This window comes from Sus scrofa, chromosome 10 (genome assembly GCF_000003025.6).
Source record: "Sus scrofa isolate TJ Tabasco breed Duroc chromosome 10, Sscrofa11.1, whole genome shotgun sequence".
Taxonomy (NCBI): Eukaryota; Metazoa; Chordata; class Mammalia; order Artiodactyla; family Suidae; genus Sus; species Sus scrofa.
In genome coordinates, this window is record NC_010452.4 from 60,054,693 (window position 1) to 60,078,001 (window position 23,309).

Consider the following 23,309-nt stretch of genomic DNA (forward strand, 5'->3'; position numbering starts at 1 on the left):
GATGGGCAGAACACTGCGGGGAGGAAGAGGTACCTTCTTCTCATCTTTACTGGTCAAAGAAAGCAATTCAGAAGGCTGCTGCTAAGAGCTGAATCTAAACGGCATGGACCTGGAGTTCCCGCCGTAGCTCAGCGGTTCACAAACCCGACTAGCATCCATGAAGACTTGGGTTCGATCCTTGGCCTTGCTCAGTGGGTTAAGGATCCAGCGTTGCCGTGAGCTGTGGTGAAGGTTGCAGCTGTGGCCTCCATCCCGCGTTGCTGTGGCTGTGGTGTAGGCTGGCAGCTACAGCTCCGATTAGACCCCTAGCCTGGGAACCTCCATATGCTGCAGGCGCAGCCCTAAAAAGACAAAAAGGCAAAATAAGTAAATAAAAGGCCTGGACCTAAATGAGAGGATGGAGGCAGGATGAAGTGGCATTATGCTCAGCCTGAGGCCAACGGGGCACTGAAAAAGGGAAGCTGGTGCCAGCAATGAGTAAGCGCTGATTAGATGCTGGGCGTTCCTCTTTACAGTAACCCTTGAGGGAGAACCATCATCCCACTCACCCCCCTTGTATAACTAAGGAAGACGGCGATTAAGTAACTTTTCCCAGGTCACTGAGGGAGGTGCATTTGAATTTGAACCCAGACATGTCTCTCATATCCTTGTATTTATTACTATTCTGAGCTAATTTTCAGGATACTGATTGGTTGGCAAAGGAGAAAGCAACTTCAAAGATTGGTGAGGACTTAAAAGAAATTATACGTATCTTGGGGGATGTCCTTCTAATCCTTACTCACCTCCCCTGGAGACCCTTCCTGGCCCAACACCATCCGGGCAGCTCAGAGGCATGAGGCTGTTCTCACCTGGCCCACCTTGATCTCCTCCCATTTACAAATGTGAGATGTAGTCTTTCCTGTCTTTGAGCCTAATGACACTTCTGATATCTTACCAAAAACTATGTCCAGACTATGTGAGTCTGGAGCTGAAACTTAATAGACCTCTTTCGAAGAAGAGCTTTGGTCTCTGGAGATGCCCCTCTGGGAATGACCTTCTGACCGTCAGCGTGACGCATATTCTTCAAATGTGCCGCATGATGGAATGACTAGCCCACCTGCTTAGACAGACCCTCTGTGAAGAGCTGTATTTATAGGGCATCTCTTGTCAACTTCCCGAATCCATTTCACAACCTTGCTTCTTCCAGTTCAGACGTCTTGCAGCTGCTCTGGTAGCTTTGGTCCCATGGCGAGGCTTCTGTTCCTTTTCTCCCACCCACACCTTCCTGCCCTCTAGATCACCCTGGGGATGAAGGACCTGTCGTGTCAAGGTCGTGCCTCCCTGTAGGGGTGTCCTGCATCCATGGGCTGATGGCTGGATGGGTATCTAGGCTCCACCCTTGGTGCCCGAGGAACCGCTAAGGCCTCTGTTAGGTGTGCATCACAGCCCGGCTTCTCTCTCTGCCCAGATCCTGCTGCTTCTTCCTTCCAAACGTTGGGCCCAGGAACACCCTTCATGAGCCTCTGGCACTGTAACCTCCGTCTCAGGATCTGCTGCCCCCGAAAGCAAATCCACAACCTATTCTGTTGTGGTGGCAGCTAAGCGCCACCTCCGGGTCCTCACTCTGAGAACAACGTGTCAGCATTTGAGAAGACAGATAAATCACAGACACAGAAGAGACGGAAGGCAGCACGGAAGAGCCGTTAATGCCAGCCCGCCAAGGACAAGTCTGTAGAGATGGGTCAAGTCCTATCTGCCCTGGAAGACATGGCTTTGAGCCGCCACAGAGGGTGAGAGCAGAGGAGGCATCCGCGGGTTAATATGAAGAATGGACCCTAAATGACTGCAATGCAGACAGAAAAGTAGCAACTTGCCTGAGGAACACACAATTTTGGGGGCATTAGCAATTAAGCTTTTCTTTTCTACTTCACCCTCCCCCCCAAAAAAACAAAAGAGAAAAGAAAAGTAGCAACTTTCCTGCCCCAGATTCAAAGCACTTGACATATCTGGGATTCTGGTCTCCCCCAGGAGGAGACAGAGAGCAGGTGCTATTTCAACTTTCTATCAAAAGAGGCCATGTACAAAGGATGTTCAGAGCTTTGCCTCAAGTTCAACAAGAAAATGAATGTGAAAGGCAAGGAAAGAATTCAAACACTGACTCACAACGCTCCACACCCCTTTCCTCCAAGCTCAAGGCCATCTGATGACCATTCTCAATTTTATTACCCACCCCCCACCTCCACAGGGCAGTTCTTTGACTCTGGTTCTTTTTTTTTTTTTTTTTAATTTTTTTATTTTCCCACTGTACAGCAAGGGGGTCAGGCTATCCTTACATGTATACATTACAATTACATTTTTCCCCCCACCCTTTGTTCTGTTGCAACATGAGTATCTAGACAAAGTTCTCAATGCTATTCAGCAGTATGACTCTGGTTCTTAAGGAAGCCATGCCACGTTTTAGGAATGCCCTCTGCATCAGAGGGGGCTGCCTCCTGACCAGCTTTGGAGGGCAGACTCCACGAATGACCGGAGTATTCACCTCCATGTCTTCTCTACGTATCTTTCAATATGTCTTTTAATATAGTCTTTAAATTTCTGCACTTGCAGCATATGGAGTGTACCAGGCTAAGGGGTCAAATTGGAGCTGTAGCTGCCGGCCTACACCACAGCCACAGCAATGCCAGATCTGAACCACATCTGCGACCTACACCACAGCTCGCGGCAACGCCTGATCGTTAACCCACTGAGCAAGGCGAGGGATCGAACCTGCAACCTCATGGTTCCTAGTTGGATTTGTTTCTGCTGTGCCACGACGGGAACTCCTAAATGTATTTTTTAAATTAAAAAAATTCATCCAAACTCCCCATTCTTAAGAATTTATAAGTTCTCAAATATTCAGAGAGTAATTTGCAATATATTTTTCCTTCAGTGAATCAATCCAACAATACTTATTACACTTTTACCATGGGAGTTGAGAAAAAGAAAATATGCAAGTCGGAGTCTATAAAATTCTATCATTACAACCAATCACCTTCCACACATTTCCTTCTGATGTTCAGCAGAGCCAGGGTTAATTTTAGGGCTCGGTGTCACAGAAGGAAATTTGTGCTCCCATCAGAAGATGGACTGAGATGAACAGTAGACTGTTATTACTGAGCTCCGACGCTACCTCTGTCCTGTCCTTCCCTCTATGAATATGAAGGTCTCGATCTTAAAAGATGACTATTCTGAGGGGCAGGAAGGGCCAAAAGTCATTTCTGAACTGTAAGGACTTTTTGTGAACGTGCTGAAGCTTATCGACGCTTATGTGAAGCTCTGGATTCCAAGAGAAAAGGATGCAGAAGCATTTATATTTGCAAAAGAGTTAAACATCTGTTTGAAAGCGGATTTGATTTTACCCTGGGAGGTGTGTTCCTTCTCCCAGTCACCGGCCCTGAGAGGCAGCGGTCCCCTGGCCGGGGCGGGCAGCCACCTTCAGGCACGGTGCTCTCCAGGTCATCACCGCCTTTGCTAACACTCTGGACTGTGCGCATCCGAAGAGATAAACACCGAAAAGCCGCCTCACAAAGCAAGTGTTCCAAAACATCATGCTAGTCACCCCCGAAAGGATGCCGTCTGAGAATCCCGACGGGGGTACGGAGTCAGCCCGTATTCGGGCACACGGAGCACTACAGAAACGGTTACTTACCAGAGTGAGACTCCTGGAGCGAGCGCTGCTGGTCCGGCTGTCCGAACTGCTCCCCGGCTCAGGTCCCCAAGCTTGCAGCTTGGCGACAAGTCAGAGTCCATCTCCCAAGAGTCTGACTTCTGGTGATGGACAGGCATCCCCACGGCAACGCGGGCCGCTGCTTGATCACAGGAGGCAGGGGAGGGGCCGGGGTCCCATGCCCCCTAGGGGGTCACCTCTGGAGGAAGAAGCAGAAGAGGACAAGGGTTAGTGAGCCCAGACAGCGAAGGCCTGATCCCACGGGGCAAGGGCACCAGCGGCAGGTGTCGGCTGGTCCACAGCCCCGCCCACTAAGACCTAGATAATTAGGACCCTACGTCAGCTTGTTTGCTGATGCTCATTTTCTCCTTTATCTCCTTCTCCATCAAGAAGACGTAGGAAGTGTTTTTAAGGGAAGCTGGTGGACTGAAAATGACTTTGGTGCTGAAAACTTGATGAAATCACGTTCTGGTCCCGTCCTTTGTTCTCCGGGGCTGTACGGTCAGGCCCCGTCACACGCGCACCCAGGCTTTCCCTGGGCTGCACGTAAACTCGTCTTTTCTGCTTCACACCACAACATTCTGGTACCTTTTCCAGCCTCATTTCAGCTCATAGTTTGAAGTGACAACAGCTAATAAATGACGAAGGGAAGGCTAGTTGGCACTCCAGAGATGCTAGACTCCCCAGAGGCCACGATCCTACTGCAACGTCTGCATGAAACACTGAGGTCCCGTCCATTAATCCCATCAGGAAGTTCATGTCCTCACTTCCAGGAACAAAGACACTGAAACTGTCCCCTCAGCCGAGCTCCTTAGTCTCATACAGTCCTCTGACTGTTTCTGCAGGAAATTCAGCTCGGCCCCTGAACAATAGACAATGGAGTTCAACAGAACCTTCTGAAAGACCAGACTAGTTGGGAATCAGGGAATAAGCCTCCCGTCCATTACACAGGACTTGGTATCATGGCCAGGAGAGTCACGGATGCTCACCCCCCCTCCCGGGACGGAAAACACTGCCAGGTTGCCTTACGAGCGCCTGGAAGAATACGTGAGCTTTAACCACCACTGTACCATCTGGGGCGTGTGTGTGTGTGTGTGTGTGTGTGGTGTGTGTGTGCATGCTTGTATGTATTAATCTTTAATAGAAACATAACTATTCCCGCAGAAGCTCAGTCAGTACTGGACACCTTTGGGGGAACTTGTCATTTAAGACCCCAAATTACCGAGAGATCTCAGGGCAACCATGAAGACATTGAACAGGTTAAAAAAGAAACGATTCCAGGGAGCTCCCTGGCGGTCTAGTGATTAGGATTAGTGCTTTCACTGCTGTAGCTGGGGTTCAATCTCTGGTCTGGGACCTGAGATCCCATGTCCAGCTGTTAAAGGCAGTGGTCAAAAATAATAATAAATAAATGTAATAAAAAGAAACTATTCCTCCTCCCATTTCTCTTCATTTCGCAGGTAGGTTGGCACAAGTCAAATGGCAATTTAGAAGCCAGGCTAGAGAACAGAGATTCTGAGCGTATATCCCTTTTGTAAGTTGCCATTATTCTAAATGGTATTAAAAAAAGACTTAATGTGGGGGAAAAAACTGTAACTGCAATGTATACATCTAAGGATGACCTGACCCCTTGCTGTACAGTGGGGAAAAAAAAAAAAAAAAAAGACTTAAGGAAATGCTAAAGGTTTTATGACTTGTTTAATAATAAGAAAGCCCAAACAATACACGGACTTGATATAAACCGTCCACACAGCCAATAAAATGCAACTCAGACATTCAGATATCCGTGGCGAAACTCTGCAAAGTATCACTCTCATAAATTAAGTGGGGAGTTCCTGTTGTGGCTCAGCAGGTTACGAACCTGACTAGTATCCATGAGGATGCAGGTTCAATCTCTGGCCTTGCTCAGTGGGTTAAGGATCCAGAGTTGCTGTGAGCCGTGGCATAGGTTGAAGATGAGGTTCGGATAAGGCATTGATGTGGCTGTGGTGTAGGCCGGCAGTTCCAGCTCTGATTCGACTCCTAGCCTGGGAACCTCCATATGCTGTGGGTGCAGCCCCCCAAAACAAAAAAATTAAAATAAAAAAAATAAGTGCCTAAGATGAGTCTAGTACACACTTACGCACATGCACACACATAGTGGGCACACTACGTGTGCTCATGACAGTGGCTGGTGACAAAGCTGGATGAAGGCAGCCGGAGGTATCACAGCTACACCCTGGGGCCCCATGCGTGGCGGGGCCTGCGGGAAGTGGGGACAGGAGGTGCAGAGAAGACAGGCGGTTCTGGGATCTCTTCTGCCCTGAGGATTCCCACCCACTGACTCAGCGCTGCCGCCTCATCCCTGAGCTAAGTTGGCCACTGCTCCGAGGAAAGGAGGGGAGGGGGCAGCCGGTCTTCCCCCCCTCCCCCCGGAGGGACCCAGGGAGCTGCGTGGTTGGTGGGGCAGGGCCTGCAGGGGGAAGACAGCACGTGGGCCCTGCAACACCCAAGACCCAGGCTCTCTCTGGTGCTGCCATCATTGCAGAAGTCATTCTGCACGTCGCTGTCCACCTGGAACGAGCCCAACCTTGTCAATCCGCCCAACATCAATACCAATAAACATTTGTTTAAAAGGCTATTCTGACGCCGTAGAACTGTCGTCTAGACGTCTATAAATTATCCGCCTGAATGAAGAGTCAGAATTCTCCAGAAGGTAGAGGCTGTCGGGGAGAACGTGGAAACCTTGGTTCGACATCCTGCACAGGCTGAGCCGTCCATCTTTCCCTGGTCCCAGCTCCCCAGGAACCCTAACTACAGAATTCCGTGGAGGACCCCCGTGGGGTGTGGATTTCTGGGCAGGAGGACAAGGTCTGCCCTGGAACGGGGACACCCTGGGGTAAAGAGACAGGAGCAGACACATTTGACAGAGTGGCCGCAGCTGTGAGTCAGGTCGTGCCCCTCTCCCATTCAGCCTCCTTGTCCAATCAAGGGCTCGAGTTTTGTGTTTGCAAACACTGCACTTTGCAAAAACGGAGGTTAGACGCAGACTAAGACAGCCCCACAGATGGGGAAACGGACTTCTCCCCAGGGCAAGGAGCGAGCTCGTGAAGGGGTCGCCAAAAGCTAACAGCACAGGACAGAAACATGAGCCGCCGCGTGTGTGCATTCTGTTTATTCTCATAGGTTTCCTGTGTTCATTTCTCAGTATTCACTAGTAACACCCTCTTCTGGTAAGGTCAAGGTTTTCAGGAGATGCTCACAAGGAATCTATAGTCTTGGTCAATCTCCACCTGCTGAGCACAGGACCGTAGCTGACGATGCCAGGGGAGCTGGTGGGGCTGTGGGTGGTGAGGCAAGTCCCCGACGTGAATGCCCTGGAGCCAGAGAGCATGGCAGCTCCTCCTCGTCATCCTCCCCGTCCATTCCAGAAAGACCTAGAATGACCTTGAGGGAATCATCTAGCCTTCCTTCCTCTATCACCCACTCTCCATCAATGTTCCAAGGCCACAGTCAGGTCTACAGAGCAGCCCAAGGAACTAGGTCTTTCCATTATTCGCCAGAGCTGAGTCATCTTGTCACAGACCCATCCTGAGGCACAAGCAGCTTTGGGGGCTTCACTGACACCTCTCTCCTCCTGCCACTCACAACCATCCAGCTGCCCAGCCCTGCTGATTCTTCCTTCACAATGTTCGTCGGGCTCACTCCTGAGTTTAGGACCATTTTACCCCATCTGACTCACTTCTTCCACTCTGGATCATATTTCTGCCGTATTCTCCTGCTGGATAATCTTGAAACACTACTGCGAGGTCACCACTGTCCTAAAAGCTAGCAATCACCTTTAACCCACTCCCCACGGATCACGGCATCAAAGTTCATCCCATCAATCAATACTTGCTTCAGGTTGAAATCCATCCTCCTTTCTAGTCTTAGACGTTTTCTGATGTTGACTGTTCTGCTAGTTCACACGGAGCAGATTCGGGGTACCAGAGAAAGAGACGTAGGTACCAGATATCTCTTCCCCACAGGAACTTGATTGAGGCACTTGTCTTTAATCCAGCAACGGATCAGACCCAGACCTACTGAGTATGTCTGTGGGATAATGCATTTTTATTAAGTTCCACATGTAATTCTTCCACATGGTGTCAACTCTGATGGCAGATGGATGTATCCTCTTTTTTTTTAATTACTCAATGAATTTTATTACATTTATAGTTGTACAACAATCATCACAACCAAATTTTATAGTATTTCCATCCCAAACCCTCAGTGTATCCCCTGACCCCCCAACCTGTCTCCTTTGGAAACCATACGTCTTTCAAAGTCTGTGAGTCAGCATCTGTTCTGCAAAGAAGTTCGTCTGTCCTTTTTTAAGGTTCCACATGAAGTGATAGCATATGATGTTGGTGTCTCATTGTCTGACTGACTTCACTTAGCATGATAATTTCTAGGTCCATCCATGTTGCCGCAAATGCCCTTCTTTCCTTTTAATGGCTGAGTAATATTCCATTGTGTATATGTACCACATCTTCTTGATCCACTCCTCTGTCGATGGACATTTAGGTTGTTTCCATGTCTTGGCTATTGTATATCATACTGCAATGAGCATTGGAGTCCAAGTGTCTTTTCGAGTCATGGTTTTCTCTGGATAGATGCCCAGGATGGGATTGCTGGATCAAATGGTAATTCTATTTTTAGTTTTCTGAGGAATCTCCATGCTGTTTTCCACAGTGGTTGCACCAGTTTACATTCCCACCAACAGTGTAAGAGGGTTCCCTTTTCTCCATACCCTCTCCAGCATTTATTGTTTGTAGACTTTTGGATGATGGCCATTTGGCTGGTGTAAGGTGGTACTTCATAGTGGTTTTGATTTGCATTTCTCTAATGATGCATGATGTTGAACATCTTTTCATGTGTTTTTCGGCCATCTGTATGTCTTCTTTGGAGAACTGTCTGTTTAGATCTTCTGGATGCATCCCTGGGTTCAGCTCTGTGATAGGGAAACTGTTCATCAGCCATCCCTGTGTTTAGCTCTGTGACAGAGGAAACCGTTCATCAGTCAGAAGCAACTGACTGGACAAGGCATGGACAGATCTTGAAATGCACGGAGTGAAAAACTTGTAACTAGATCCTTAGCACCATCCATGGATATACACCGAAAGTACACCCAACACTGCATCTTACATCCATAACTACAGACACATCCCAATGGTGGTGACAGGTGGGTGAATGGGGGCCACACTCTGCTGTCCATCCTATAGAGACAATGGTCTACTTCATACCACTGTTTTCTTCATACATCTTTTTTAAAAAAAATGTATTGAGGTATAGTTGATTTACGATATGGTATTAGCTTCAGGTGCACAGCAAAGTCAATCAGTTATACATATACATATAATCCAGTCTTTTTTCCCATATAGGTTGTTACAGGACATTGAGTAGACACCCTGGGCTATACACTAGGTCCTTGTTAGTTATCTCTTTATATTTATATATAGTAGGGTGTATGTGTTAATCCCATCCTCCCAGGTCATCCCTCTCCGCCACTGTTTCCCCTTGGGTAACCCTAAGTTGGATTTCGAAATCTGTGAGTTTGTTTCTATTTTATAACTAAGTTCCTCTGTGTTATTTTTATTAGATTCCACATATGAGTGATATCATATGATATTTGTCTTTGACTGACTTCACTTAGTAGGACAATCTCTAGGTCCATCCATGTCACTGCAAATGCATTATGTCATTCTTTTTTATGGATGAGTAATATTCCATCATATAGATGTACCACATCTTTATCCAATCCTCTGTTGATGGGCATTTAGTGCTCCATGTCTTGGCTATTGTGAATAGTGATGAAATGAAGATCGGGATATAGAATTCCCATTGTGACTCAGTGGTTAACAAACCCAACTAGCATCCATGAGGATGTGGGTTAGATCCCTGGCCTGCTCAGTGGGTTAAGGATCTGGCATTGCTGTGAACTGTGGTGCAGGCGCAGATGTGTCTCAGATCCCGAGTTGCTGTGGCTGTGGTGTAGGCCAGTGGCTACAGCTCCGATTGGACCCCTAGCCTGGGAACCTCCATATGCTGCAGGTTCGGCCCTAAAAAGACACACACACACAAAAAGACTGGAGTGTATGCATTCTTTTTTATGGATGAGTAATATTCCATTGTATAGATGTACCGCATCTTTATCTAATCCTCTGTCACTGGGCATTTAGATGCTTCCATGTCTTGGCTATTGTGAATAGTGCTGCAATGAAGACTGGGGTGTAGGTATCTTTTTGTATCAGGGTTTTCTCTGGATAGATGCCCCTGGAGTGGGACTGTTGCACACACCTAACTCTTTAAGTGCTGGAAAAACAAAAGAAAACAAAACAAAAAGAAAGATTTCCTGGAGGTGTGAAGAAATAATTTACCAGATCATTGTATCACTCGGGAAATGCTGAAAGGTCTGGTATCTGAGGAGATGACACAGGACAGATGAGATGTGATGAGGGAATCAGGGGAGACACACACAATCTCCAAATCCTGGGGCAATTTAGGAGGAAAACACTAAAGGTGGCTTTACCAGGAAGGAGAAACCCTAAGTTTAAACTTTTCCTGGATCACAATTTAGCTTGAAATTAGCCAGGGAAAGGTTGACCTGATCCAATTTACTGAAGAATCTAAACTGTAAATTCCCTTACATTCAACTACTAGGCTTGCCCCACTTGTGGGGGAAGGAAATCATGTCTTCTAAGGCTTAGATGCCCCGCAGACGAGCTGAACAAAATCACAAGGGTGCTTATTGTCTCTGCAGTTCTCAGTGTGAGTTGGAAATTGACCCTCCTTAACCAAGTGATGTGGAGCTAATTTTGCTCATTAGCATGTCTGGTTACACTTTAAAAAGAGCTGCTCAGGAGTTCTCATTGGGGCGCATCAGAAACAAATCCAACTAGGAACCATGAGGTTGCAGGTTCGATCCCTGGCCTTGCTCAGTGGGTTAAGAATCTGGCGTTGCCGTGAGCTGTGGTGTAGGTCGCAGACATGGCTCGGATTCTGTGTTGCTGTGGCTGTGGCGTAGGCCAGCAGCTGTAGCTCTGATTAGACCCCTAGTCTGGGAACCCCCATATGCTGAGGGTGTGGCCTAAAAAGCAAAAAAAAAAAAAGAACTGCTCAGAGTTCCCTTGTGGTACAGCAGGTTAGGGATCCAGTGTTGTTCTGCATGGGTCACTGTTGTGGCACAGGTTCAGTCCCTGGCCGGGGAACTGCGCATACCATGGACATGGCCAAACAAACAAACAAAAACCAAAAAACTTCCCACTCACTGCCGAGGCAAACGCCTCATAAAGAAAAGATCCAGATTGCGTCTTAGGGTTCTGAACCGCAGAGACTATGATCCAGGCTTAGGACAGGAGGCCCAGAGCCCCATCCAGACACCACCATGAGCCACCAGCACTCAGCTGGGCAAGGGGAGAAATGAGCTTCTAAAAAACTTCCCCGCCCCATGTGGGGCCATCCCCCAGGGCTGGATCCGTGTGCAAACCCGCATCCCACCCTTCCATCATCTCATTCTCTCTGACTTGCATTCACAGGAATTTTGTTCTCAAACCTACAAAAACAATCTTAGGACAGAAATCACCTGTAAGGCTATATCCTGAGAAATCCCAATATGACGATTTAACAGCCGAGTGCTTTCAAAAAATTATTAAAAATTTTTTTATTGAAGTATAGTTGATTTACAATGTGCTAATTTCTGCTGTACAATAAAGTGATTCAGTTATACACACACACATATATATGTACATTCTTCTTCATATTCTTCTCTATTATGGGTTATCTCAGGATAGTGAATATAGTTCCCTGTGCTCTACAGTAGGCCCTTTATATATAATAGTTTGCACCTGCTGGTCCCCAGGCTCCCAAGCCATCCTTCCCCTCCACCACTGGCAGCCACAAGTCTGCTCTCCAGATGGGTTCATTTGTGCCATATTCTAGATCCCACTTATAAGGGATACCATATGGTATTTGCCTTCTCTTTCTCACCTCACTTGGTATGAGAATCTCTAGTTCCACGTTGCTGCAAATGTCATTACTTCATCTTTTTTTTCCCCCTTGACCTTCAAGGACATTAAAAATGAAGGAGCTTCACGGTGGGAACTGTTTCTGAGTCATCACGGCTCCTTACAACGCATGGGTTTTTCCTACAGTTAAGCAGTGGGTGAAAGTAAAGAGGAGAGCTGTTTTTGTCTTTTCTTTTTTTTAGGGCCACACCCACGGCATACGGAGGTTCCCAGGCTAGGGGTTGAATCGGAACTACAGCTGGCGGCCTACACCACGTCACAGCAACTTGCGATCCGAGCCATATCTGTGACCTACACCACTGCTCACGGCAACGCCGGATCCTTAACCCACTGAGCGAGGCCAGGGATCGAACTTGCATCCTCATGCATGCTAGTCAGGTTTCTTTCCGCTGAGCCGTAATGGAGCTCCAGGAGGAGCTGTTTTTAATGGAAGGTATACTCTTAGATGAAATGATCAGAAAACACAAAACAGACATTGTTGGCCTTAATGCCGGCAGCTCTTGCCAACTGTCGTTTGTCTGATCACATACTGACGTGATGGGTACTTTAGTCCCATTTCCTCAAAAACAAAGGTGGGTCCTACTTTTACAGGTTTCTCTCTGGTTCTGTGCTAATTCTATCTTTATGGGAGTGAAGGGCATGAAAAAAAGTGAGTTTTTTTTTTTTTTTTGTAAATCAACTGTACTTTAATTTAAAAAATAACAAAATATTCCTTCCAAACTTCAGTCCTTTTTTTAATTTTTTTCTCAAATGAATGTATCACATCTGTATTATGAGAAGTCACCTCGAAGACGAAGCTGTGATTGATGTCAAGACGCTTTTATTTTTTGTATTTTTATATATCACATATTTTAATTTTTATTAACCCGCCCCCCAAGTTAAAAGAAACGGAGTCCCGATATTCTTTCTTTTCTACCATCCAACTTATTAGGCCTTAGTATAATTCTTAGGCTGATCTTAATCATGTCATTTCTTCTCCTACGAATAATGTCTAGACAAACTCCATAAAAGTGAGCTCTAGTGATCACACACATCTGATAGCACAACGTCCAGTCCCGGCTCCCATTTCACACCTAAAGGACAGTCTCTGCCCCTCCCAGCCCTCGAGGAACCGAAGATGCACCTGTAGACACAGACGTACAGCGCTGACCCGGAAGGCAGGGAAAAGTAGCTTTGGCTCCTGTAGTTTATTCTCTTCCAAGTTTTCTGCCCTCGAAAACTTTGTTAAAGATAAAACAGAGACACAGCAATATTCGCCTGTGACCAGCAAGGAGTTAACTAACTTTTCTGAAATCCTGGATTCCTTCTGGGACGGCAGGCCTGTCCACGTTGGCACGATTTTGTTTTCCTAACCAACCTGCCAAGGAGCCTACCTGTAAGCACACAGGGCTTTAAGGTGTTCGTGAACCCAGCCCAACCTTCTCTCTTCCACCTGATTTTCCACAACACAAACCCTCCCATCCAGCTTGGTCTCCCTAACCTTCTGCTTGGATTCGAGACACCGCTGCTCGGCCTCCCCACCCTCTCCTCCTCGCCTTCAAAGCCTGGCTCAGAAACCGTGGCAGACTTCCAAGCTTCCTTCAGGATGCGCTCGCGACTGTCCCCTCGCCTGCCTGCCTCCCTCAGTGCCAGCCACTGACTTTCCACCACTCGTCAACCACGTGATGCCACCTTTGTCACTCTGATACCACTCACCAGATTTCATTAGGCACGTAATTCCTTTTCCTCAGACTACAGGCTCCTTGTGGGCAAAGCTCTCTCTCTTTTAAGCTATGGCCACAGGATTTTGGAAAATATTTGCCTCCAAATATTGACTTAGTATTCATTACTTAACAACAACAACAACAAATAATGTGAGTATAGTTGATTTACAATACTGTGTTATTAGCCTCAGGTGTACAGCATAGTGATTCAGTAGTTTTGCAGATTATATTCCACTATAGGTTATTACAAGACAGTGGCTATAATTTCCTGTGCTTTACAGTATATCCTAGTTGCTTGAATATTTTACATGTAGTAGCGTGTATATGTTTATCCCCTACTCCTAATTTACCCCTTCCTCCCTCCCTTCTCCCCTTTGGTAACCATAAATTTGTTTTCTCTGTCTCTAAGTCTGTTTCTGTTTTGTATATACATGCATTTGTATTATTTTTTAGATTCTGCACATAAGTGGTATGGTGTTTGTCTTTCTCTGACTCATTTCACTAAGCATAATATTCACTAGGTCCACCCACATTGCTGCGAATTGGCAGCATTTCATTCTTTTAATGGCTAAGTAGTATTCCATTGACATATACCACATCCTCTTAATCCAATCATTCACTGATGGGCGCTTGGCTTGCTTCCACTTGGCTACTGTAAATACTGTGGCCATGAACACCAAACTTATATTTTAAAACTCTAAAACCTTAGATTATCCTTAAAACAGACCTTTGATCTACAAGAAAAGCTTAAACATGTAGGAGTCGTTTCATACATGTAAACCTTGTTGCAATAACCATCCTTTATCCCTCTGTCATATTCAGAGACCAAAGCCTTGAAATTGAGGAGAAATTATTCCCAGTCAATCTATAGATTCCAATCAAGGGCAAATATGGAGCAGGAGGGGAATAAGTTTAAACAGGAATAGCGATTTGGGACTTCCTGTCGTGGCACAGCAGAAACGAATCCGACTGGAAACCATGAGGTTGCTGGTTCCATCCCTGGCCTCGCTCAGTGGGTTAAGGATCCGGCGTTGCTGTGAGCTATGATGTAGGTCGCAGACACAGCTCGGATCCTGCGTGGCTGTGGCTGTGGTGTAGGCCGGCAGCTGTAGCTCCGATTTGACCCCTAGCCTGGAACCTCCATATGCAGCAGGTGTGGCCCTAAAAAGCAAAACAAAACAAAACAAAAATCAAAAACCAAAAACACCAAAACAGGAATAATGATCTGTTAAAAAGGGCACCAATACCGTGGGACACGCTAAGCCAGTAACGCTTCCCAGTATTAACATGGTACGTGTCAGGATCTATGCACACACACGTACACCTGCAGGTGTAACCAGGAGCAACACCGACTTCCAAATCAGGCCTCCACACGAATAAACAGCTGAAGGAAAACAAACACGTAGTAACTACTCTTTGGTTTTGGCTCCTTCTCCATCAAGAAAACAAAAGCCTTGGAAAGAAAAGAATGCTTCCAAAAAGATGCATTAAGCAAACTAGCAGACTAGGCCTGGATCCCAGCACAGACCGTCAAAGGAAAGCCTTTTTCAGGTACAGGCGGGTTGTTGCTCGGAGGCCTGGGGCGTGGAGACTAAGATTGTTCTGAAGTTTTCTGTGGTTGACGTGGGCGACGGTTTAGCATCCTTTTCCTCTGCTTGTTCTTTTTCTCGGAATTGGGTTTTTCCCTTACTTTTGGAAATGTTTTCTGTAAGCACTTAGGACCATAAAATCTTCACTGGCACTCAAGGGTATTGAATACAATTAAACACTTAAAAGCCTAGTAATTTGACTTCTCCAGAAGAATTACCATGCTTTCATTTTGATTTTTTCCTGGGGGTGGGACCTCTTACTGAGCAAGGTAGAAAAACAAGGTTGGTTTCAGACCATCTCAATTGTGCATAGTTTCAACAATTAATAGGAGGCAGTAATTAATTTACTTAAGGCCAGACGCCACAGGAAAGTAACTGATTCGTCTACACACAAGCAAAGACCTTCACACCCAGGTAGGCTGGTCAGCAGGCCCCAAGGGAAGTCTTCTCCCATCTCCAGTTTCCTGCCTCTGAACAGAAGATGCAGAAATCAGATTTTCCCAGCCTAAAACCTCACCTGAAAACAACCTAGGAACAAAAAGTAACAACCCAGCAAGATGTGAAGAGGAGCGCATCAACGAAAGGAAAATCAAGTTCCACCTGGCAAAACGTCTGCAAAGGCAGACACATCAAATTTTTACTTATAGCGCATAAAAAAAAAAAAATTTGACAATCTGTCTACGGCATTTCTGGATTGTTTAGCAACGTTTAAAAAAAAAAAATCAAAGGAAAAAAAAAATCCCAGTTTAAGTTGTTCTCTTGTCACACAAGCTTGTGTGCTTTCTCGTCATTTCTTCAGCACATATGACCAGAGCAGCCACCATGCACTGCTCTGGGAGCTAAAATGCAGAACATCTTACTTGAACGTAAGAATTATAACTGATTGTTTTATAATCCTGTTTTTTCTCTCCTTCTGAGAGGCTCAAAATTCTTAGCTGAATTTTTCATTCCCCTTCACAGCAAAAATAAAGCTGACTTAGAGCGTGTTCATTCAGTGCTGGTATTTACAACACCTGGTTAGACCGGAAGCCGAGATCTGGTTTACATTTCTTATCTCAGGTTGAACAGATTTAAGGAGCAAAGCTCCAGCAGGACCTCCTGCTGGGTCAGTCCACCGCCTCGAACTTTTAACCCCATCTTCCAGTCTCTTTGCTGGGGCCCTGGAGATGCCTCTACAGAGGCCCCCTCCACCCCAGGCTTTTCCTGGACCCCTCCTGGGCCCAGTAACAAAGCTCTCAGACCTCTCCCTGCAAATCCAGGCCTTTGGGCATAAACACTGATCCCAGTTTTAACAGAGAGGAAGAGGTAAGGGGTTTTCAGAACTTTTCCAAGAAATGAGGACAACCAACATAAAATATAATCAGCAGGGAGCAACTGTATAGCACAGGGAACTATACTCAATATTTTGTAGTAACCTACAAAGGAAAAGAATCTGGAAAAAAATGTGTATAAATAAAAACTAAATCAATCTGCCATACACCTGAAACTAACACAGTATTGTTAATCAACTACAATTAAAAAAAAAAAAAAAAAAAAGCCTGAAAAAAAATGGGGACAACTAAATATTTGTTGAAAAAACTGGATGACTCCAACCAACAATTAAGATGATACTGATGTCAGAATTTCAAGGACTGCCTATCAACCTCTCTGGGAGAAAACTCAGCACTATTAAGGAGCTCAACGGTGGAATTTGATAATGACTCAAATTTACAAAGCATTTGATAAAGGCCTCTTGGCTATTGAAGCTGTTGGCTCGTCAACCTCACCCACTTTGGAAAACAAAAACAAGACTAACACGAGAATTAGCCAGCAAATAAATATGAAAAGTATAAATACAAAAAATGCGCGTGCACACACACACACACACAAAAACCCACATTATATTTTTATGTGAATTTTCAAGTTCTCTGATGACATTCTTCCGGTGGTTGAGAGGGGAAGGGTCTCACGTCTGGCCCACAATAGGTAGATTGAATCATATAAGGTCGTCATTTGCGTTGGTAAAAAAAATAGTGGAATACCAGTAATTTTGTAAAGGTTTTGGAATCAAATTGATAATTAACATCGTAAAAAAAGTGAAGTGTTCCTTAAAGTTTTGGTTGCAGTATGGCTTTATTACCCGTTGATACCAAACTGTGTTTCTTCAGAAGATACCTCTGAAATCGCATTAGGAATCAACAGGGGAACAAAATAGTAGCAGATTCATCTGGCATGCAATGGACAGACACTCTGACTCATGAAGTGCAGCTGCCTATACGAGCAAGAACTCAGTCAACAAACTCATGGGTTCTCTGGTGTGTGCGGAGGACAAGTTAGCACATGAGAAACTGAGGTCAGAAAGAGTTGGATTTAGGCCTTAGCTTTCCACTCTAGAAGAGTGAATGTGTTTACAAACTTTCTCTGCCCCAGAACTTCTCTTCAACACTGGACACGTTCAGTGCCATCCCCTTGTCTGTCCCAAAGCATCTCCACCTTCAATCTTTCCATCCTCCTTTCCTCAACGCTAAGCACCCCACTCAACTCAGGTTGTTGCCTCAATGTACAAATATCTCCTGCACAGCATACCCAGAACATGGGCCATGCATGACCTGTCAGTGGGTAATGCCCCCAAACTCAAGGCTAAATTCTTTGGCATGATAAGTGAAGCCATTTTGATTTGCCACTGTCCTGCCCTTGTTGGCCTGGCTCCCATGTTGCATCTTCTTCTAAGAAAGGGTACCTTTGTCCTCTTGCTCCTGAAACATTTGTGAGCCTCTCAGGTTGACTCCTATCTGACATCTGTATCTCTGTTACTGCATCACAAGTTTCTCCAAGGAAGAAACCACACTTACTGACCTCTCTATTCCCGGCTGCACCCAGCATGGTTTAACAAACTTAAATGTTCACAAAAGCTCTTTAGACTCTCTGAATCTTCACAGAAAATTCCAAATGTGCCACTTTGGAAAACAGCCACTGACCAAATTCACCTGTTTAGTGTAGTATAAAAGAGCAGAGGCATCTTTTTTTTTTCCACACAAGACACTTCCCTCAAGTAAATGGTACAAAATAAACTATTATACATACACTCACAGAATTACGTTTGTAAGAAGAACTGTGGTGAATCATTAATTTATAATCTCCAGTTTCAAAGTCTGAAAGGGCCTGAGAAGTCATTTAGTCCCGCCCCCAATTTTATAGACATCAGGAATCCGAGGTCCACAAAGGTAGTGGAGAACCAGACGGTGATACAGCTATTTGGTGTTGAAACCTCGGCGGAGAGAGTTAAGTACTGCTCTTTTCCCCTATGCCAGGCTCTGTTAATCAGATGATGAAAAAAATAAAAGGAAATCTGCAAGCACACAAAACAGAAGTATATGAGGATGGATGGGTTTGTATCTCCAATGACTACAGCTCAGGACTTCAGATCAATAACTAAAATAGGTAGAATATTAAATATTTCAAAGTACTAGTCAGATAACAAGTCTTCTGGGAGGAGCAGAAGCTGGAAGAGAAAGTTCAAAAAGAGACAAAAGCCAAAAACTAGGATAAAGATTTGAGAAAGAACACACTACACCAACCAAGCCCTATAAAAATAACTGCACTTACTTACATGAAAGATGCTAGTGCTATAAAAACTAATGCAAAAGAGAATCGAGCCCTTGAACAGACTTTTCTTCAAAGAATGTTAAATTGTGTAGCTACCGTGGAAAACAGTTTGGAGGTTCCTCATAAGCTCACTGCTCACAATAACTAAAAGGTGGATATGACCCAAATGTCCATGAGCTAATGAATGGATATGCAAACTGCGATATACCCAAACAATGGAGTATTACTCAGTCATGAAAAGGAATGAAGCCTGATTCATGCTACAACATGGATGAATCCTGAGAGCACTGTAAGTGAAAGAAGGCAGACATATATTGCATGATTCCACTGATATGAAATTTCCAGAAAGGCAAATCCATACAGACAGAAAACAGATTAGTGGTTGCCAGTGGCTGGAGTAGGGGGAAATAGGGAGGGACTGCTTAATGGGTAGGGAGTTTCCTTTTGGGGTGATAAAAAAGTTCTGCAACAAGATACTGGTGATGGTTGAAAAGCATTATGAATGTACTTAAAAAATTTATACATGTGCAGTTTATTGAATGTCAATTATACTGCCATAAAAATATTTGAAAGAAAATTTAAAAAATGAGAAAAGATACATCAAGCATATATTAACAACAGCAACAATGAAAATAACACTTCTGGTTATACTGCATTAGGCAAAAGAGACTTTAAGGCAAAAGTTCTCATTAGGGATAAAAGTAACTATGTAATGATAAAAGTTCAATTCCTATTAGATACTGCATGCCTAACGATATAAATTTACAAATGTGTATTGTTAGATATTATAGTAGGAAGTTGTGGAGTTCCCTTGTGGTGCAACAGGTCAAGGATCTGGTGTTGTCATTACAGGAGCTCGGGTCTCCACTGTGGCTCAGGCTTGATCCCGGGCCTGGGAATATTCATATGCTGTGGGTGCAGCCGTTAATTAATTAACTAATAGAAAGCTGTATATACAAATAATCTCAGAATGTTTTTTTAGCTCAAATACAAGGAGATATTGACAAAGACCCCATTATAATGGGATCTTTCAATATACCTTTCTCAATTATTGAATAAGTGGAGGACACAAAGTTTGTACGGAATAATGCAATTAATAAGGTTCATTTAATGGATATCTAAGTCTCTACAGAAAAAAAATGAAAGAAGATACATTCTTCTCAAACACATATGATGTGAATGTACTTCATGCCACTGATTTTTACCTTTTAAAATGATAAGTTCAAGTTATATGTATTTTACCACAATTAAGCGAAATGAAAGAGAACCAAGTCTTCACAGTGGCAGGGTCTCTGGAAATACTACCTGAAGTTACAGTTCATAAGGAGCCATCACATCCCTATTTGAGAAGGCAGAGTTTCCTTCCTGACACATTCCTTAGCCACTGATGCCAACTGCACGGATTATAAACCCATGCAATATTACCACTTTCTTAGAACAGGATTTAGGATGCATGCGGCGGTCTGGGAGGGGGACAAGGCGCTGCTGAGACGCGCAGCCTCACAGCGGCTCCCTACAGAGGCTGGACCACCGTGTCCATATGAACAAAGGCTGGACTCACGCCCATCCAAGACAGGAAGGCTGCAGCCCCCAGGGGTAGATCTGCCCAGCCCATCCTCCTGAGAACAGGCAGGCAGCTGTAAAGCCACCAGCCCTGCCACAAGAGAGGGCAGTGGGAATGGAAAAGAAAAGCTGCCCTTTACCAGTGAAGTAAACGGCTCAGGTTGGGGGATGCTCCTAGGATTCCGCAGCCCGCCCAAGTGGATAAGATGCACTTGAACTCTTGTTCCAGAGGATGCCCCGTTCCCAGCTCTGCTCCACCCAGGCCTTTCCCGTCTCTCCCCTCAGGCATCAAGGCTCCACTCTATCTCTTGTCGTTATTTGAGATGATCATGACAATCAACACAGAGTGCCAACCGCAGGCTCCTTGGGTGTCTGAGAACTTAGGAACCATGGCCAGGTGTATCTTTAGCTCCCGAGGAAGGCTTATTTGATCTGCTTTTAATCAGTTTGGGCTGTAATCAAGATGTGTTTGTATGTCCCATGCTGAGTTCAGCACTCAGCACATTGTAGGTGGTCAAACAAGCCTGTAAATATTGCTGAGTGAATTAACTGAAACAGGCAAATCCCGCTCCCCCACCACAAAGGAAGCCATCGGGGCATCAAACATATGCACGCTTTCTTAAAAGCATCTCTCCTCTTTTCAGCCTTCTCTTAATTATCTGATTTCGGCTTTCTGATTTCTAGTAGTGGAGAAAAAATGCATTACTTTGAAATTATCAGCATCCAAAATTTTTCCATAAGGGGGGGTTCTTAAGCGCTGTTACTAGGGCATATATCCAGTCCTTTAAAAAATGGCTATTACTGGTCTGAGCAAGAAACTCACACAAGATTCCATACATACAGTGTAAGGTCTGGCAAGAGAGATTTTAGACAACTTCCACCCTTCCCACCCAAATCCCGAGTAAATAGGGCATTTGTTTGTATTTCCACATTGGCCTCTTGAACCAAAATACCTCCTCCACCTAGAAACACAATCCGTAACATTCAGACACGGTGCTAGGAGGCAAAGTTTTCAGTGCATGCTACAGCACTAAGAATGCAGTGCTTTTAAAAAAAAGTGGAAAAGCATCTTTATAAATTAGGTCCTTCTTGGGAATATTTCCTCATGTTTACCCTTAGACCTGGGTTGGTGTTTCTATATCTTTTGGAATATGTATATATATATATTTTTTCAGAATATCTATCTATCTATCTATCTATCTATCTATCTATCTATCTATCTATCTATCTATCTATCTACCTCAAAGCTGTTCTTCATTAAAACTGGGGCCAGAGGAACCTTCCTCCTGCAGTCTCCACCAACAGACCTGAATGGTCTACTCTGTGTGGGGGGGAAAGACACAAAATTCATTTTCTTCTATTCTTAGTTTTTGCTCTACACAAGCTAGGTCCTGGCAAAGAGTTAAAAAGTTTTCTGAGGTTAGTTCCTGCGGTTTGGTTGGGTTTTGTTTTTTTAAAGGCTAGATGCTTAAATTTAGACTCCGTAAAACAATACTGGGAAACTTTCAAAGCCGGGAGAAATACTGGAGTTTATTTTATTGCCTTTTGTTAAACTGCATCACATCGGCCACATTGTCTTTTTAAAAAAATCCCTCTCGACCCGGCTCCCTGGCAGATCCTACGTTCCCGCATGATGCAGCTCCCTGGTGGGGGTCGGGGGTTGGGGAGGGGGGCGGGGACGAAAACCTACTGGTCACTTTGCGCAGGACCCAACTTTAGCAGGTGGCTCCGGCCACCTCCTGCCAATGTGAGGCTCCCGCCGTCCTCTTGGAGGCGTAAGGGACACAGCGCCCGGGAGTTCCAAAGACTGAGGAGGCAAATGGAACTCCGCGGAGGGCGCTGGGGACACGACACGAGTGTTGGGACAATCTGGACGGCTCTGCGCGCAAAACTAAAAGCTTGCCCACGGGCCACCGTGGGCCCCCTGCCAGGAGAGCCTAGGAATCGGAAAGCGGTGCCTCCTTCTTACCAACCCCGATCCAGGCGCCAAGCGAACCTCCGGGATCCCGAAAGAGCCACCAGGTTTCCCGGGTGGGAGGCCCCTCGGACGGCGCCACAGTCCTTCCTAACTTTCCCGGGACGGTGGCGATGCGCAAGAGAGGGAGAGCGCGCAGAAAAGATCCCTGTCGGGTGGGCACCGGCAGGGACGCGTGGGAAGTGCAGGCAGCAGGCTCCTGAGAAAAGGGGGTCCCTCTTCCTCGCCTGGACCCCACCCGCGCCCAAACCTCCCCCGACCAGCTCCAAACGCCGCCCCGCTGAGCGACGTGCGTGCGGGGCGAGGGGATCAGCTGCCAGGACGCCCTCCCCACCCTCCAACCCTGTCGGGGATCAAGAAGTCCGCACTCACCTGGAAGGCGCTCCCTCCCCGGGGGCCGCAGGCGCCCACGCGGACCGTGACCCCGAGCAGAGCCCTCGCGCCGCGCGCTCGCCTGGGTCTTGCCCGACTGTCCCGGACCGCCCCGCGGCGCGCTGGCTCCTGCGCGCCCCCACCGCGCGCTCCCGTTGGCGCTCGCTCATGCGCACTCCCCGCCGCGCGCTCTGCACCACCCTCCGTGCGCGCGCTCCCGGCTGGGGCTCTGCCCCTCAAACTCTCACGGCGCGCGCCCGGGGCATTTAAAGGGACAGGCCCCTCGCGTCAGCTCTGTTTCGCCGGGGAAGTCGGTGTCTCTGCGAGGTTAGAATTAGGGAGGGTCTGAGCGAATCCCCACCCCCGTAAGGAGAAAAAGAGATTTACCTTTGAAGATCTGAATAAGACGGGCCTTCCCCTCCTATACCCCCCCCCATAGTCCGTTCCGAGAGGTTATTTTTATATGTAATGGCAATAATAATACCTATCACGTATCGAATTCTTACTACCCCTAGACAAGGCATTTAACACACACACACACACACACACACACACACACACACACACACACACACACACACTTCATTTACTCCTTAGAACAACCCCTTGATTTCTTACCCTCATTTTACAGAGGAGGAAAACAGGTTCAGAGAGGCAAAGAAACTGGTCCCAGAGGTTTTGACCCCGGTGGCTTGATGCCATAGCTTTATCACCGTGGAAATATCCGCTGAGGTTAATAGTTGGTTATGGAAGGCTTTTGTAAGTTGGTGGAAGTTAAGCTACTGGTGTTTCCAG

At 45.9% G+C, this 23,309-nt stretch overlaps 1 protein-coding gene across 1 annotated transcript in view; it reads right to left on the reverse strand.

The window, feature by feature from the left end:
- The window catches only part of PROSER2 (proline and serine rich 2), a 43,852-nt gene extending 21,184 nt beyond the window's left edge, over nt 1–22,668 (reverse strand). The window contains exons 1-2 of the mRNA XM_003357769.4: nt 22,515–22,668; nt 3,668–3,884 (exon numbers count right to left, since the gene is read on the reverse strand). The gene's annotated coding sequence lies outside the window, so the exon portion shown is untranslated. The remainder of the gene's footprint in view (nt 1–3,667; nt 3,885–22,514) is intronic.